Source organism: Myxocyprinus asiaticus, chromosome 41 (genome assembly GCF_019703515.2).
Source record: "Myxocyprinus asiaticus isolate MX2 ecotype Aquarium Trade chromosome 41, UBuf_Myxa_2, whole genome shotgun sequence".
Taxonomy (NCBI): Eukaryota; Metazoa; Chordata; class Actinopteri; order Cypriniformes; family Catostomidae; genus Myxocyprinus; species Myxocyprinus asiaticus.
The window spans coordinates 21,438,653-21,455,277 of record NC_059384.1 but is presented as its reverse complement, the minus strand read 5'-3'; positions in this window follow the sequence as shown (position 1 = coordinate 21,455,277).

Genomic DNA, 16,625 nt, shown 5'->3' with positions numbered 1-16,625 from the left:
CGATAAAGATATACAGTATATCACGATATAGTATTTTTTGGGGGGGGGTCAATAGAACATTTTTAATATATTAAATAACCATATTGTACTGCCTATTTTTGGATTATCCTGTCAGTGTATTAAATACTTCTAAATACTTCCTCTTATATAATTTTCTCTTTATTTGGAACTTGACAATAGTCCAAGTAAAAAAAAAAAAAAAAAATCGATTTTAAATCATTCTTACCTTATGCTTAATTTCACATTATGCCACATTTCAGTCTGATATGTTGTTCAAATGTTCATATGTTATCTTGTTTATAAAGATATATGTCATATATCGTTTGGCTTTCATAATATTATTTTGCGTGCTTCATTTTGTGGTGGTAAAACAGATTGCTTGTATTACAAGTGATTATCATCTTGTGACAGTTTGCAGACAACATTTTCTGCTCTGTGTCGGCTTTTGTGAACCTACACCACAGATGTCACATCTGTTTTAATAACTACTCCTCTTGTTATTAAAACTTGACTTGTTTGGGAGTCATCCCGTTCTGTGGAGATGTTTTTCAGGATTTTTTCTGAGTCAAAAATTATTGAGAAGCGCAAACGATCCTGCTTTGTGCTGAAGCCTGCTGGACTCGCTCGCACTTATGTGCTCCAGAGATAGCACATGAAACACAGATGCACGTTTCAGATGAGAAGCATATTAAGCGCTTATGAAGTGCCAAAGTTGAGATAAATGTAATTGAATTGCTTTGGCGGCTGCAAAATTATCTTTTTATGCCATAAAATCTCTTTTCATGTTTCTTAAATTAAAGTCTCAAATGAAGTCCTGTCCACTGATAGATAAGCCAATACTGCACAAATGGATCTTTACATATCACGATAAACGCGATATAGCAAAATCTCTATCGATTGACATTTTATATTTTCGCCATGATATATATCATGGTATATCGTCATATCGCCCAACCCTATGTTGAAAGTACTGGAATTAGACACCATATATACTTTTTCTTTCAAAATGCATGTATTTCCATCTTAGAAAAAAAAAAAAAAAAAAACAGTATGTAACATTGTGGTTACTTGTGTAACCTCCATTCCCTGATGGAGGGAACGAGACGTTGGTGTCGATGTAGTGACACTAGGGGTCACTCTTGGGAGCCCGAGACACCTCTGGTCTTTGATAAAAGGCCAATGAAAATTGGCGAGTGGTATTTGCATGCCACTCCCCCGGACATACGGGTATAAAAGGAGCTGGTATGCAACCACTCATTCAGGTTTTATGCTGAGGAGCCGATATAAGGTCCGGCCATTTCAGCGGGTAGTTCAGCGTTGTGGCAGGAGGGACACAACGTCTCATTCCCTCCATCAGGGAACGGAGGTTACACCAATAACCACGACGTTCCCTATCTGTCACTCACTCGACATTGGTGTCACTAGGGGTCCCTACACAAAACGCCACAAGGCTGAACTGTGTTACGTGAACTGGTGGTGTGTGGTGGGCAGACTTGCTGTGTGCCTCATAGCCAGCACACCAGGTCGACACGTAACCTCCCCCAACACAGTTATGAGTGTCGAACGGCCCTTTTTGGGGACAAGTCGACTACCCAAATATAGAGACAGGCTTAACCCAGTCGTGGTCTCTTTTCACATTTCTCTTTTTCCACTCCCTAAAAAAGAAGGGGGATTTTCCGACTGGGCCGCCAGGTCTAGTCGGGGGGTGTCCCTCCCAAGGGGAAGACACTGCGGAGACCACACCTCGCCCAAAGAGAGGGGGGATATTTAAGTGGAAAAATACGTCACATGGTCTTACCAACAATGTGGAGAGCCTTCAAGGTAGTGGAGTTACTACAAACATGGAGACTGGGGCAGAGGGGCTCTGCTCAAGGAAGACGCAGTTTGCCAGCAGGGAAATGAACTAACAGAGGATATAGATCGCATGGGGTTAGCCTTACAGGGAACCACCACATGTGGAGCACCTACCCCAGAACAGGGCTCTTAGTTAGCGCGTGTACTGGGCTGGCAGTGAGTCTCTCCGAAAACTCGAATGCCACAGGGCTCGGAGGAAGTCAACCAGGGAACAAAGTTTGTGAACACTACTGGGAATTAACGGCGCACGTCTTCAGCTCAAAAGGAGGTGGAAGGCGCTATGTGCAAGCGATACACCCGGCCAGCTATCCCGGGCTTATCCGCTTGTGTTGCGTGCCACTACCTGGGATGAAACTGGTTCCACCCGGAGGTTGTAGAACCTTGTGAAGGTGTTGGGTGTTGCCCAGCCCGCTGCTCTGCAAATGTCTGTTAGAGAGGCACCTCTGGCCAGGGCCCAAGAAGCCGCTACACCACGGGTAGAATGGGCTCGTAGCCCTACCGGGGGCGGCATGTTTTGGGTGAGATATGCCATAGTTATGGCGTCAATGAGCCAGTGGGCGATCCTCTGCTTGGAGACAGCGCTTCCTTTCCGCTGTGCAACAAAGCAGACAAAGAGCTGCTCAAAGACTCTAAAGCTCTGCATGCGATCCAAATAGATGCGTAAAGCGCGCACCGGACACAGCAATGACAGGGCTGGGTCTGCCTCCTCCTGAGGCAGCACTTGCAGGTTCACCACCTGGTCCCTAAAAGGGGCGGTGGGAACCTTGGTCTCAGGATCACGTGAGAGTAACCCGGACCAAACTCCAGGCAAGTTTCGCTGACAAAGAATGCTTGCAGGTCACCTACCCTCTTGATGGAAGTGAGTGCAGTCAGGAGGGCAGTCTTCAAGGAGAGTGCCTTAAGCTCAGCTGACTGCAAAGGATCAAAGGGGGCTCTCTGTAGACCCTGAAGAACTATGGAGAGATCCCATTAGGGAACGAGGTGCGGTCTGGAGGGATTTAGCCTCCTGGTGCCTCTTAGGAACCTGATGATCAGGTCGTGCTTCCCTAAGGACTTACCGTCAACTGCGTCGTGGTGTGCTGCTATGGTGGCAATGTACACCTTCAAGGTGGAAGGGGACAGCCTCCCTTCCAGCCTCTCCTGCAGGAAGGAAAGCACTGATCCGACTGTGCATCTCTGGGGGTCTTCGCGTCGGGAAGAACATCACTTAGTGAAAAGATGCCACTTAAAGGCATACAGGTGCCTCGTAGAGGAGGCCCTAGCCTGAGTGATCGTGTCTACCACCGCGGGTGGTAGACCGCTTAGGTCTTCCATGTCCCATCCAGGGACCAGACATGGAGATTCCAGAGGTCTGGGTGCAGGTGCCAGAGGGTGCCCCGTCCCTGAGAAAGAAGATCCTTCCTCAGGGGAAATCGCCGGGGGGAGCTGTCGCGAGGAGCGTGAGGTCTGAGAACCACGTCTGGGTGGGCCAGTAGGGTGCTACCAGGATGACCTGCTCCTCGTCCTCCCTGACCTTGCACAGGGTCTGTGAAAGCAGGCTCACTGGGGGAAATGCATATTTGCGTAGGCCAGGGGGCCAGCTGTGTGCCAGTGCTTCTATGCTGAGGGGAGCTTTGGTGAGGGCGTACCAGAGTGGGCAGTGGGAGGATTCTTGGGAGGCAAAGAGGTCCACCTGTGACCGTCCGAATCGACTCCAAATCAGCTGGACCACCTGAGGGTGGAGAAACCTGCCATGACAGCGCGTCCGCTGTAGTGTTGAGGTTGCCCGGGATGTGAGTGGCTCGCAGCGACTTGAAGTGCTGTTGAATCTGGAGGAGGAGACGGCAGGTGAGTTGTGACATACAGCGAGAGCGCAGACCGCCTTGGTGGTTGACATATGCTACCGCTGCTGTGCTGTCCATCCGAGCTAACACGTGCTTGCCCTGGATCAATGGCCGGAACCTACGCAGGGCGAGCAGAATTGCCAGTAACTCGAGGCAGTTGATGTGCCAATGCAGTAGCAGACCCGTCCAGAGCCCGGCGGCTGCGTGCCCATTGCAAACAGTGCCCCAGCCCATCTTGGAGGCATCTGTCGTGACCATGATGCACCTGGAGACCAGTTCTAGAGGAACACCTGCTCATAGAAATGAGAGGTCGGTCCAAGGGCTGAAAAGACGGTGACAGACTGACGTAATGGCCACGCGGTGTGTCCCATGGCGCCATGCCCATCTCGGGACTCGAGTCTGGAGCCAGTGCTGAAGCGACCTCATATGCATCAACCCGAGCGGGGTGGCCACCGTAGAGGATGCCATATGCCCCAGGAGCCTCTGAAAAAGTTTTAGTGGAACCGCTGTTCCCTGCTTGAACACCTTCAAACAGGCCAGCACCCACCGGGTGCACTCGTTCGTAAGGCGCGCCATCAAGGAGACTGAGTCCAACTCCAAACCGAGAAAGAGATGCTCTGAACCGGGAGGAGCTTGCTCTCTTCCCAGTTGACCTGAAGCCCTAGTCGGCTGAGGTGTGAGAGCATCAGGTCCCTGTGTGCGCATAACACGTCTCGAGAGTGAGCTAGGTTTAGCCAGTCATCGAGATAGTTGAGAATGCGAATGCCCACCTCCCTTAACGGGGCAAGGGCAGCCGCTGCGACCTTCATAAAGACGGGAGGAGACAGGGACAGGCCGAAAAGGAGGACTTTGTACTGATACGCCTGACCCTCGAACGCGAACCGCAGGAAGGGTCTGTGTCGAGGAAGGATCGAGACGTGAAAGTACGCATCCTTCAGGTCTACCACCACGAACCAATCTTGATGCCAGATGCTCGCCAGAATGCGTCTTTGCATCAGCATCTTCAACAGTACTCTGTGTAAAGCCCGGTTCAGTACTCGCAGGTCCAAGATTGGCCGCAACCCACCGCCTTTTTTCGGTACAATGAAGTAGGGGCTGTAGAACCCTTTCTTCATCTCAGCTGGAGGGACAGGTTCTATCGTATCCTTCCGTAGGAGGGTAGCGATCTCCACGTGCAGGGTGGCAGCGTTTTCGCCCTTGATCAAGGTGAAGTGAATACCGCTGAACCTGGGAGGGCGCCTGGTAATTTGAATCGCGTAGCCGAGTCGGATGGTCCGGATCAGCCACCGCGACGGATTGGAAAGCGCAAGCCACGCGTGCAAATTCTGTGCGAGGGGGGCCAAGGGGACAACGTTGTCAGACGTACCGGCAGGTGGGGCCTCGCAGCGGGGCAGAGTGCGAGGTGCCACAGCACGTCGTGGCCGTGCTGAGTCTAGGGACATTGAAGCACTTACCTGGCTCCTTGTGACAACCCTCAGAACAGCCTGGGACGGGGGAGGAAGAGGCCTGTCCTCGTAACCCGTGGAGGCTGCCACATCGGGGGCGGCTGTGTGCCACAGCTGGGCGCTCAGGGGCGGTAAGGGCACCGCTGGAGCGCCAATCCTGCAAGAAAAAGCCTGTGGACGGTAGTTGTGGTGACGACCGTACACACCAGGTATGTGACCCAGGGAGGAAGGAAGCCGCTCTTTTGCTAAACTGTTGGGTACCGCAGCCACTTGGGCATGTTGCGAAATCAAACAAAAAGGCAACAAAAGATTTTCCACCTGGCCCTCCACCGGGGGATGGAGTGGTCTTCCTACCAGCTCCACGCGAGTGGGTTCCCTCGTCCCTGGGTTGCCCGTCTCAGGAGCGCTTCGAGGACCTCTGTGGGTTCTTCGGCGCCGGCTGTGAGACGGGTGGCATCGGCTTCCTGCGGTGGGCTCCACGCCGGGGCCGGGCCAAAGGGGCGGGCTGCGGCGGAGCCGGTGCAGTCACTGCAGGGGGACGCCCTTGGCGACGAGCAGACGGGGTGCGGGATTTTGAGCCGTGCCGGGACAGGATGTGCCGGATTGCCTCCGTCTGCTGCTTCACCATCGAGAACTGCTGGGCAAAGTCCTCAACGGTGTCGCCGAATAGGCCCGCCTGGGAAATGGGGACAGCAAGGAAGCGTGTCTTGTCGGCCTCGCCCATCTCAACCAGGTTGAGCCAAAGGTGGCACTCCTGGACCACTAGTGTGGTCATCGTCTGCCCGAGAGACCGCGCCGTGACCTCCATCGCCCGGAGGGCGAGGTCGGTCGCCAAGCGCAGTTCCTGCATAAAATCTGGGGCAGAACTACCCTCGTGCAGTTCTTTCAGCACCTTGGCTTGGTGGACCTGCAGGAGAGCCATGGCGTGCAGGGCAGAGGCGGCTTGTCCAGCAGCACTGTAGGCTTTAGCCGTCAGGGACGACGTGAGCCTACAGGGCTTGGACGGGAGCTTAGGGCATCCATGCCAGGTGGCAGCGCTCTGCGGGCATAAGTGCACTGCGAGCGCCTTATCCACCAGGGGAATTGCCGTATAGCCCTTGGCCGCCCCGCCATCGAGGGTAGTGAGAGCGGGGGAACTGCGGAGTCGGGGCCGGGCAGTGAAAGGTGCCTCCCACGACTTCATCAGCTCCTCATGCACTTCCGGGAAGAATGGCACTGGAGCGGGGCGCGGCTGCTTTGAGCGGTGCCGCGAACCCAGAAACCAATCATCAAGCCGTGAGGGTTCAGGGGAGAGTGGAGGGTTCCACTCTAGCCCGATGCTCGCGGCCGCCCGGGAAAGCATGTCCGTCATTTCGGCATCAGCATGTGACTGGGCGATCATCCCCAAAGGGGGAAGCCTGGCTGAGGCTTCTGCATCTGACTGGACAAGCCCATACGAAAGCAAGCCGCGACCGCAACGTTGCCATGGTCATGTTCTCGCAGTGAGAACATGAACCATTCACAAATGCTGCTTCCATGTGGGTTGCGCCCAGACACGAAAGACAGCGATCATGACCATCCGAAGTTGAGAGATAACAACCGCAACCAGGAATAACACACAATCGGAAAGGCATCTTTAGAAAGACGCGTCTTTAAAAAGACGTTCCGTGTGTGCGCTCTTTTAGAGAAATATACTCTTTTAGAGGGGAAAATTGCTCTTTCAGAAAATATACTCCCTAATTTTTCTGCTGAAGCGCCCAGGGGCGTTCTCTGCAGTGCACCAGTGCAGCGGAGGGAGAAGCCGCTGAAATGCACCGTCAGATCCAGCAGAGGTGAATGAACAGTGATATTCAGCTCAATGAGCATGACCGTTCGTCTCCGAAGAGAAAATCTGAATGAGTGGTTGCATACCAGCTTCTTTTATATCCGTATGTCCGGGGGAGTGGCATGCAAATACCACTCGCCAATTTCATTGGCCTTTTATCAAAGACCAGAGGTGTCTCGGGCTCCCAAGAGTGACCCCTAGTGTCACTACATCGACACCAATGTCGAGTGAGTGACAGATAGGGAACAATATAATGCTTTATTAACATTTTCCACACAAAGCCTTTTACAGTATAAAGATAGAAATTCACTAAAATAGCACCAATAAAACATGAAACATTTCCCAAAGTCTAAGTGGGTGTTTGACTAATTGAAAGAACTAGTCTCCCCAAAGGTTGCATATTCATTTCAACGCGCATTAAATCTCTTAAACTACCATCACCCACAATATTAATCTGCCGGTAGACTGTGGCTATCCACTTTGCTACAGCAATCGTGAAGCTGCATTCATGATTCGCATCAGAGCATCAACACCAGCATCAATCGTTGCTTCGAACTCCAAATGAAAAGCGCTTGCAGACAAAAACATCCATTCTTCGTTTTGGTGATAGTTAAGACTTGATGTGCTTCTGTGGTAATTAAAATGCGCCTTACATAGGCTAAGAAAAATACTTGATTTCTATCACAAGTCCCATCTGGGCTTGTTTTGTACATCAAATAGCGCTAAGAGCTCCTTTCTCCATCATTTTATCACTGGCAGGGAAGAGCTGTGACTCCAAGCGACACATAACAAAGGTTCCGCCCTCCCAACCAGTGTTTATGCTGGTTTATGCTGTATTAATGGTAAATGGGTTAATTGTGATTAAGAAAAATGTATGTGTTAAACTTGTAAAATTAATTGCATACATTAACACATTACTTCCGACAGCTATAATAATTAGATATCCCTTTAAAATGTTTTTTTTTTTTTCCTTTAAAATCATATTAGGGGATAGGAATGTTTCCCCAAATTGAAGAACAAACATTTCACATAGTTAGCATGACCACTTAATGATGTGTTACCCATGACGTCTGTCACTTGCCCCCACCCTGATGACTGCTTCCTGTCAGCATTTTGTTGTTATATTTCCATAAGCTGACAGTCAGAGTACAGTAGGCAATGTTCAGTTTAAGTTCAATGGGGCCTGTGAAGAGGATGTGTCATCAGGTAACTTCAAATACTGTTTTGAAACAACTTTTCCTCTTTGGCGTATCCATTATGAGGAATCCACCCTGAACATCCCATTCAGACGTGGTGATCTGATACATCCCAGTGAAGTCATAGAGCAAGTATACTACATGCAACTGAGCAATAAAACCCCTTTCCCTGTGGTTTAGCAGCCCAAAAAGAAATTGCATGTGATCATGTGTGATTGTAAAGGAAGTTCAGTTGATATGGACATCTGGAAAATGAACATCTCCGCTTTATTTGAACCTTGCTATAAGTGCACTACTTTTAAGTTTGTTACTCTTCAAGTATGTCCGTGGCACCCCACTGGTGTTGCAGTGGGATTTTGGCCATTATGTCAATCACTGGGGGGTCTGCATATATAAGATGTGGTTTGACATATTTGAGAAGAGTTCAAAGAGTGTTGGCCTGAAATCCCACAATGCTATTTCCATTTCCTCATAGAGGAAATCACCTTTGGAGCGCTGCGGCAGCTATGCTGAACACACGAAGGGGAAATATGGAAAGTTGGCACGTCAATCCGAGATCTCACAAAAACTGTAGGGGGAATTCACTAAGAATTAATTGTGCCTGCTGATAGCATCGGTTATTTGCACGCGCTGGCTGCATTGTTTTAGCGCCTGATTCCTAAAAGTAACGGTGCAAACATGCCCAATAATGTTTTTCTGAATGTAATTTTTGCAGTGTAATTCCAGATCTTGCAGATCAGTTCAGAGTACTAGCTTGTGGAGAATGCAGCAGATTACTGTAATCGGCACTAAAATGCAGAAAGTGTGCTCAATACACCTCTTTTTTTTATTTTATTTTATTATTTTATTTTTTTTAAATAATATTCTGTTGTTAAAGGAGGCATGTTTGCATTGAAAAGGATGACAATGACTTAATGAGGATATTCATGGCACAGTGCTATCACAAAGCTTTTAGTGCCTGGTTAAACTGGATAGTGAAAAATGTGTACCATTTTTAATTTTTAATTTTTTTTCTGAAGTATTGTGAACAAAAGTGGCACAACTGTCTCTGTAGATTTTTTATGTTACATGTTTGGTGCACTTGCCCTTGCAAATAGTTGGGTGCTAGATTTTTATTCTAACTAAAGTCAGCTGTCTTTGCGAGTTTTGCCAATTAAGTAGACAAGACCCAGAGCATTGTACGAAGTCACGAAGAGTTAGGCCACATTGGGGGATGCTATTAGCATGTGTCTTAGCTCTCTCATGCATAGTCCTAAACTGTTATTAACCTTTGGTTATTTTTGAACTTCTGGTCATGCTTCAAGTCACTTTATATGACGCCAGCATGATGGGAGACAACCGCTGGCCAGGCGAGCTGCTAATAGCTCTCACACTTCAGGGGCCGCTGCAGCATCTTGCTTGTCCTATAAAATGAATGGCATTCCATTTCCAGATGATCCAAGTGTTATTTGAAATGCATATGCATAAGGATAAAGAGGCAGGGAAGTTCAGCTGTTAAATGTCTAACCTAGAGTTAAAGATTATATGAAATCTACTCTCTGATAGCAACATGCCCTGCCATTATATATGGTAAACAGCACTGAGTGATTTAATTATACTTCTTAAATAGCCTCCTGATGAGCAAGTGTGGGATTATTTTTTTTTTATTTTTTAGGACAGATTGTTTCCAGTTGGTTCCTGGAGTCGGTAGGCCAAAGACAGGATTTTTGTTTTTTTACCACAGAGGTGTGGTTGAAAAAAGAAAATATTACCATACCTCATGATACTGTATCTCACACTGTATCTAAAGGCAAACATTAAAATGCAAAAAGATTAATCATACATGGCATTAGGTCAACACAATCTCTATTATATTTATTTGACCAAAATTCAATTTGTCAACAAGCTAATAATATAAATGCACAAAGCACATAAGTCCAATGCAGATGAATGAGAAACAATAGATAAAGATTGAAATATACTGTATATTACAGTTTTAAATCAATACACATAACATAAAGAATTACAATATTACACTGTAAAATCGAATTAGTTAACCTTATTTAAAAAAGCATGTAAACCGATTGCCTTAAAAAATCTAAGTAAATGTACTTATTTGGCAGTAAATGTACTTATTTGGCTGAAGTAAATTGAACTAGGAATAGTCCACTTTACTTGAGCCAAATAAGTATATTTACTTGATTAAGTAATTAAGGCAATTGGTTTCCTCTCTTTTTTTAAGTGAAGTCAACTTATTACATTTTACAGTGTATAATATCATGGCTCAGATATTGATATAATATTGCCATAAAATACAGTATTATTACCATGGTACTCTTTGAAGTACCATGTAAATACCATGCTTTATAAATATGATAATTATCAGTATCATGGTATATTGATAGTTAACATGTCGATAGACTTCTTTTTTTATCAACATCAAGATTTTAGGTTATAAAAAAATAATTTGAATGTATAAATATGTATCTTAGGTCCTTGTGTCTTTTTCAAGTTTTCCAAAAAATTTTGTCACCTATTTGATTTTGCTATTTACTTTTAAATTGTTCTGCAGTGTGACACATACACCGATCAGCCACAACATTAAAATCACCTGCCTAATATTGTGTAGCTCCCCTTCGTGCCACCAAAATAGCGCCAACCCGCATCTCAAAATAGCATTCTGAGATGATATTCTTCTCACCACAATTGTACAGAGCAGTTATCTGAGTTACCGTAGACTTTGTCAGGTCGAACCAGTCTGGCCATTCTCTGTTGACCTCACTTATCAACAAGGCGTTTCCGTCCACTGAACTGCTGCTCACTGGATGTTTTTTTGTTTTTGGCACCATTCAGCTAGAGACTGCTATGTGTGAAAATCCCAGGAGATCAGCAGTTACAGAAATACTCAAACCAGCCCATCTGACACCAACAATCATCCATACGATTATCTAATCAGCCAATCGTGTGGCAGCAGTGCAGTGCATAACATCATGCAGATACGGGTCAGGAGCTTCAGTTAATGTTCACATCAACCATCAAGATGGGAAAAAAAAATTGATCACATTGATTTAGACTGTGGCATGGTTGCTGGTGCCAGATGGGCTGGTTTGAGTACTTCTGTAACTGCTGATCTCCTGGGATTTTCACACACAGCAGTCTCTAGAATTTACTCAGAATGGTTCCAAAAACAAAAAAACATCCAGTGAGCGGCAGTTCTGTGGATGAAAATGCCTTGTTGATGAGAGAGGTCAACAGAGAATGGCCAGATTGGTTCGAACTGACAAAGTCTACGGAAACTCAGATAACCGCTCTATACAATTGTGGTGGAATGCTATTCTGAGATGCGAGTTGGTGCTGTTTTGGCAGCATGAGGGGGACCTACGCAGTATTAGGCTGGTGTTTTTAATGTTGTAGATGTTGTTTTTAATGTTTTTAAAGGTAGAAATATTCCATGTAGTCTACCAATTATTATGAGGTCATAAAATCGTCATGAATAATAATTCTAAAAGAATTAGCAAAATACTGATTAGAATAGTTTTAAAGGGAGTATTGCATGTCAAACCACATGGCATGTCAACTTCCCTAAAGTATTTCATCAACTAACCGCATATTAAATTACCCTAGTATTACCATCTGATATCATCACTGTACCATAGTACTGGCTCAGTACCTTTTTGTAAGAGAAGTGTAATCAAATGTCTTGTAATAAAACATCAAACATTTGTTTATACTGACAGATTGATTAATTTGTTCATAGCAGGTCTTTCCTAGTTTCACAATGCCTGCATTGCTTTAACCTATGATGACTACATATCAGTGAGGCGGCACTTTTCTAAGCTGTGGTATCATCTAGCAAATTTACACTACCCGCTGAGGACACACAAATCAAGTTCTCCCTTACACTGAGATGCAGTCATAGTCTCCCTTGTATTCCTCCCATGTGCCTTCCCCTTCCTTGGAACTGCTTACTGCCATTGTGCCCCAATCAAAGTGGCTTTCATCTGGCCATTTTAAACAGACAGCCAAAACCAGACATTTGCCTAATGTGTTTTTGTTATGTGGGCTCCGGGTTTCACAAATGTCAGCCGGCTGGGAGGAAGCAGTGGCTCTAACCTCTGTTGTTCCAGCGCCCTTGCCCCGCTGGGAGTTTTGCTGGGCTGAAACTAATCCAACCGCCGGAGAGCCGAAGTGTCCTCTCTGCAGGGGGAGAACCCATTCTGGGGGCCAGGGAGCGGCGATCTGGCCTCGGCACTCTGCTGACCTAGACCCAACTGGGGGAGGCAGCTGTGAAGGCTGGGAGTGCCACATTTTTGACCATGTCCATTGAGAGAGAGAGAGAACAAGTGAGGAAACTTAGACAGTTGGGCCAGCACTGACAAATGTTCCTATGGGCGCTGAGGCATATGCTTGCGTAGAGTCATTAGAAAGGGGGCTTTAAAATTTATTACGAAATGTACTGGTATTTCAGGGTGCAGCTGATTTAAATTTAGTAGTCCAACAGCCTCTCTCTTGCAGGAATTCAAGATTTCAGTTATGCTTTACCCGGGGCTGAGGAGTTTAAAAGGTTCCCTTAGTGGAAGAAATCAATAAATTATTCACTTTTATGTCTGTGCTCTATGCTCGATATGCATTCTAAAGAAGTCAATAGGTTAACATGCTGTCTGTTATTTTAACCCACATGTTCTGTTGAGATCAACTTTATGTTCTTTATTTTTTGGGGTTCCAGAGGTCCCAATGTTGTACAAATAAAAATAATAATAGTATTTTTATTTTTATTTAAAAAAAATTAAGATATATATATATATATATATATATATATATATATATATATATATATATATATATTCTTTTAATATTTTCATTATCAAAACCCAGTAGACAGATATTATTGAAGCTTTATCCCTTGGTTTCACCACGAAGCATACATGCACTTTCGTGTTGTATCTTTACATGGTCAATTTGACCCCAACAAAAAACAATAGAACAAATCAAATCAAACTATCAGGAGTGTCTTAGTCTGCACATCAAGAAAAATATTAGCATGTGAAAATGTATTACATTTATTCATGTTTTATATTTGGAATTTCTGAGACCCCTAATATGAACAAAAACATGGTAATTAAGATTTCCCATGGAGGACGTTTTATTGATGTTATAACGTTGACATATCTTTTTTTAAAACAGGATTTTTATATATGCATATGACAAATGTAGTTCCATATACAACAGTTGTGTTGTTGTACAGATAAACTGCAGGATACTATTATGTAGTGCTTGTGTAGACAGTGCTCAATAAGAAGCTGCTCAGGAAGGCAGTCTTTTAGTTGCTGTAGACACAGCTTGATTCCTACACTGAGGCATTGTGGGGTTTCATATGTCTGTGAGCACATTTGGTAGCTTAGTTTGTCAACAACATCAGCTCTTCCAAAACAGTGGAAATATGCCCAGTACATTGTAACTATAACAGACTAACATTTCTTTGACAATGCATTGTCTAGAATTGTCTTAATTGGGAAAAAATAAATAAAAGATGTCAAGGAGGCTACTTCAATCCTTGCCATTTTCCCTTTTCTCTTTAACAACAGCCAGTGGCCCTTGTACAGCATTTAAATAAACACTCTCCAATAGGGAGTATGTCCTGTATATCACCAAGATCCTCTGTGATGTTTCATTTTGAGTAATAGGTCTCTGTAGTTTGCTTGTTTAGCCTTTTTTCAGAGCCCTGGAGAGTAATAAACTGCCTTATTAAGGATCAGAGGGCCCTCATAGAACTTCACCAGGTGTGCTTGAATCCTCATAAAGCGCAGCCTGCAGTGCACTCATGGCTAGAAGTGTCTTTGTGCTGCTCTTAAACAAATGCTCTTATGCTGCTGGCTTTGACCGATTCTGCGTGTCACAGTTGTATAACCAAACCAGCCTAATCTGGCTTGCTGGTCTTAGCTGGCCATCCATCATGGTCAGTCTGGTCCATTTGCTGGTTTTAAAGGGGTTGTGTGTGCTTGACAGGCTGGGAGACCAGCTAGACCAGCTGATACCAGCAAACCAGGCATTTTTTGTTAAATGTAAACTCTCCGAATTCAAGATGTACAAAACATCAATGCATTTTGAAAGTCATACTCATGAGTTTACAAAAGAATAAATGTAACTCACATAATACAAAACATATGTAGTATAATTCTTTGGGTATCTCTCCAGTTTGTCTTGTCTGTGATTGCAAATTTTGAATTATTCCATGTCTTTTTGAGGTTAACCGGCTGAATTATTGTGATGAGGAAAAATCCAGTTGTATTTCTGCAGCGTAAGTATGAACATACTTTCAACAATCCTAGCATACAAGACAGACGAACCTGATGTTTGTTTATAGAGTAAAAGGGCTTCACTGCAGCTTTCATTCACCACTTGAAAGCTCTTTGCTTGCTACTAATTTACCTTCAGGGGCTTTAAAATTATCTGTCTGTGCTGTCGAAATCTTTATTGTGGTGACAACTTGTCATCATCATCAAAGATTGCCCCAGAGTGAAATGAAGACAGTATTTGAATAGCGGGCATGGTGCTTAGCAAGTTGATTTCATCTGATTGGTTCTCCTTTCTTCCAGTGAAATGAAGCTCTGCAGGTTGGATCAGCAAATGGAGTTTTGGAGATTGATGGTGCAGTCTGTGAAATCAGACAGGAGAAGAGAAAAACACCCACTGATGAGGCCGTGTAATCCATAAACCTTCTTGTACATCGTGTTCAAATTTAGCCGTGCCCATTACTTATGAATGCAATGGTACAGGATTGAGTTTTTCGATTAAGAGTTAGAATCCTTTTTATTTTTCATACCAATGCCTGATATAGAAATGATACACGCAAGGAATGTCTTGATGCAAGATGCTCTGAATCGAAATTACACAACACTGCATAATGCATATATATAAAATGGGATCTGCAAACATCCACTACGTCCACATCACAAAGTGCCATAGACCAGGGGTCTTCAACAGGCCCAACTAATTTTTTATTAAAATATTAAAATATGCGTTGAACCAAAATAAAAAATTAGAATGCTAAAGTTTAAAAGTTAATGTTATGCTAAATGTTTCATTGTCCCTTACATATTAATATGTTAATGGATTTGAAATGTAAGCATCATAACAAAGAATGTTATGGGCCAGGCTTAAAATGCAACACTTTATTTTATACTGTACAATGTGGAATACAGGAACTGTGAGGGTAAAACTTAGTATAAGACATTGTAAAAATACTATAATAGAAAACAGTGTTGCATTTTACAATTTATCTCAATTGTAATGTTCAGATACTATTACATATGTGATACAGTACTCTTTCTGATTATATAAAAAAATTGTCTGTGGTCTGTGTTTCATTGAAACTACAGGCACCATCAGTTGTGCTGTATGTAGAATGGTTAGGGTTTCTCAATACTGAATTATCTGAAATATTGCAACACATACTGTTGTTCCTTGCACCTGGTCAGACACACTAATTTGTAAGTGTTGATTTTAACATAGGTGCCATTAGCCTGATCTTCTGCGTGAGTTTATCTCATAAAGATTGTAATTCAGTTCTCTCCTGTTTCACCTAGTTGTCTTTCTTACATTGTTGAGAATGAAGTCACACTCAAGGGAGTTGTTTGTGCCTTGGTTATTCAATGCAAAAAAGAAAGAAACAAAAACTCACTATGATAGATAATCCAATATCAGCTGCTCAACTGCTTGAAAAATCACCTCTCAGCAACCTCTCCCATCTTCTACCTGTTAGAGGCCCTGAAACTTGTTTTCTTCTTGTCAATAGGAAAACATTTCACCTGTATTTTTTTTTTTTAGGTAAAATGTGTAAAACTTGTTTTCATTAGACAAAGACTGGAGTTCAAGTTTCCTATCTTGGGGGAAGCTTTAGAGTGTTATGTTCTGGGACTGCAGGCAGAAAAAGGAACTCGATCTTCCCCAAAGTGTGGCATTGTGTAAACACTTTTGTAGCAGTATCCAAATAAATCTATGGAATATACACGTTAAAATATAGGAACTGTGACGCTGTGGTACTAGTTTGTTCTTTTAATAAGAGTGTATGATCTCTGATCACAAAATAATCACTGTGTATTTTATTACAAAGTTTTGTCAGCTTGCTCTAAACACATATTGTCAATAATTTGAAGAAGTATAACCAGGCCCAGACAGAATCTACATATTTTTCATATTTTCTGCACTGATTTGGGGGGGAAATGTGTTATGTTCGTAGCTGAGAGAAAGTGCTACACTTTTATTGGTGTCTGAAAACCTAATCCATTTAGCCAAAGTATTTCATAAACATAATCGCAATAGGCGGGGGATGTGAGAACTTTGTTAATGGCATTTTAATTCTGCGGAAATCTGCGGAGCTTTCTGCACAATGATTCAATGTGGGCCTGAGTATAACTGAATGCACATAGAATCTGCTATACAACAGCAATAATGACATTCCAACAGGGCATCCGTTTATTGTCCTTCAGTTGAAGTACTTTAGTGAGTAATGAGTAGCTCATCT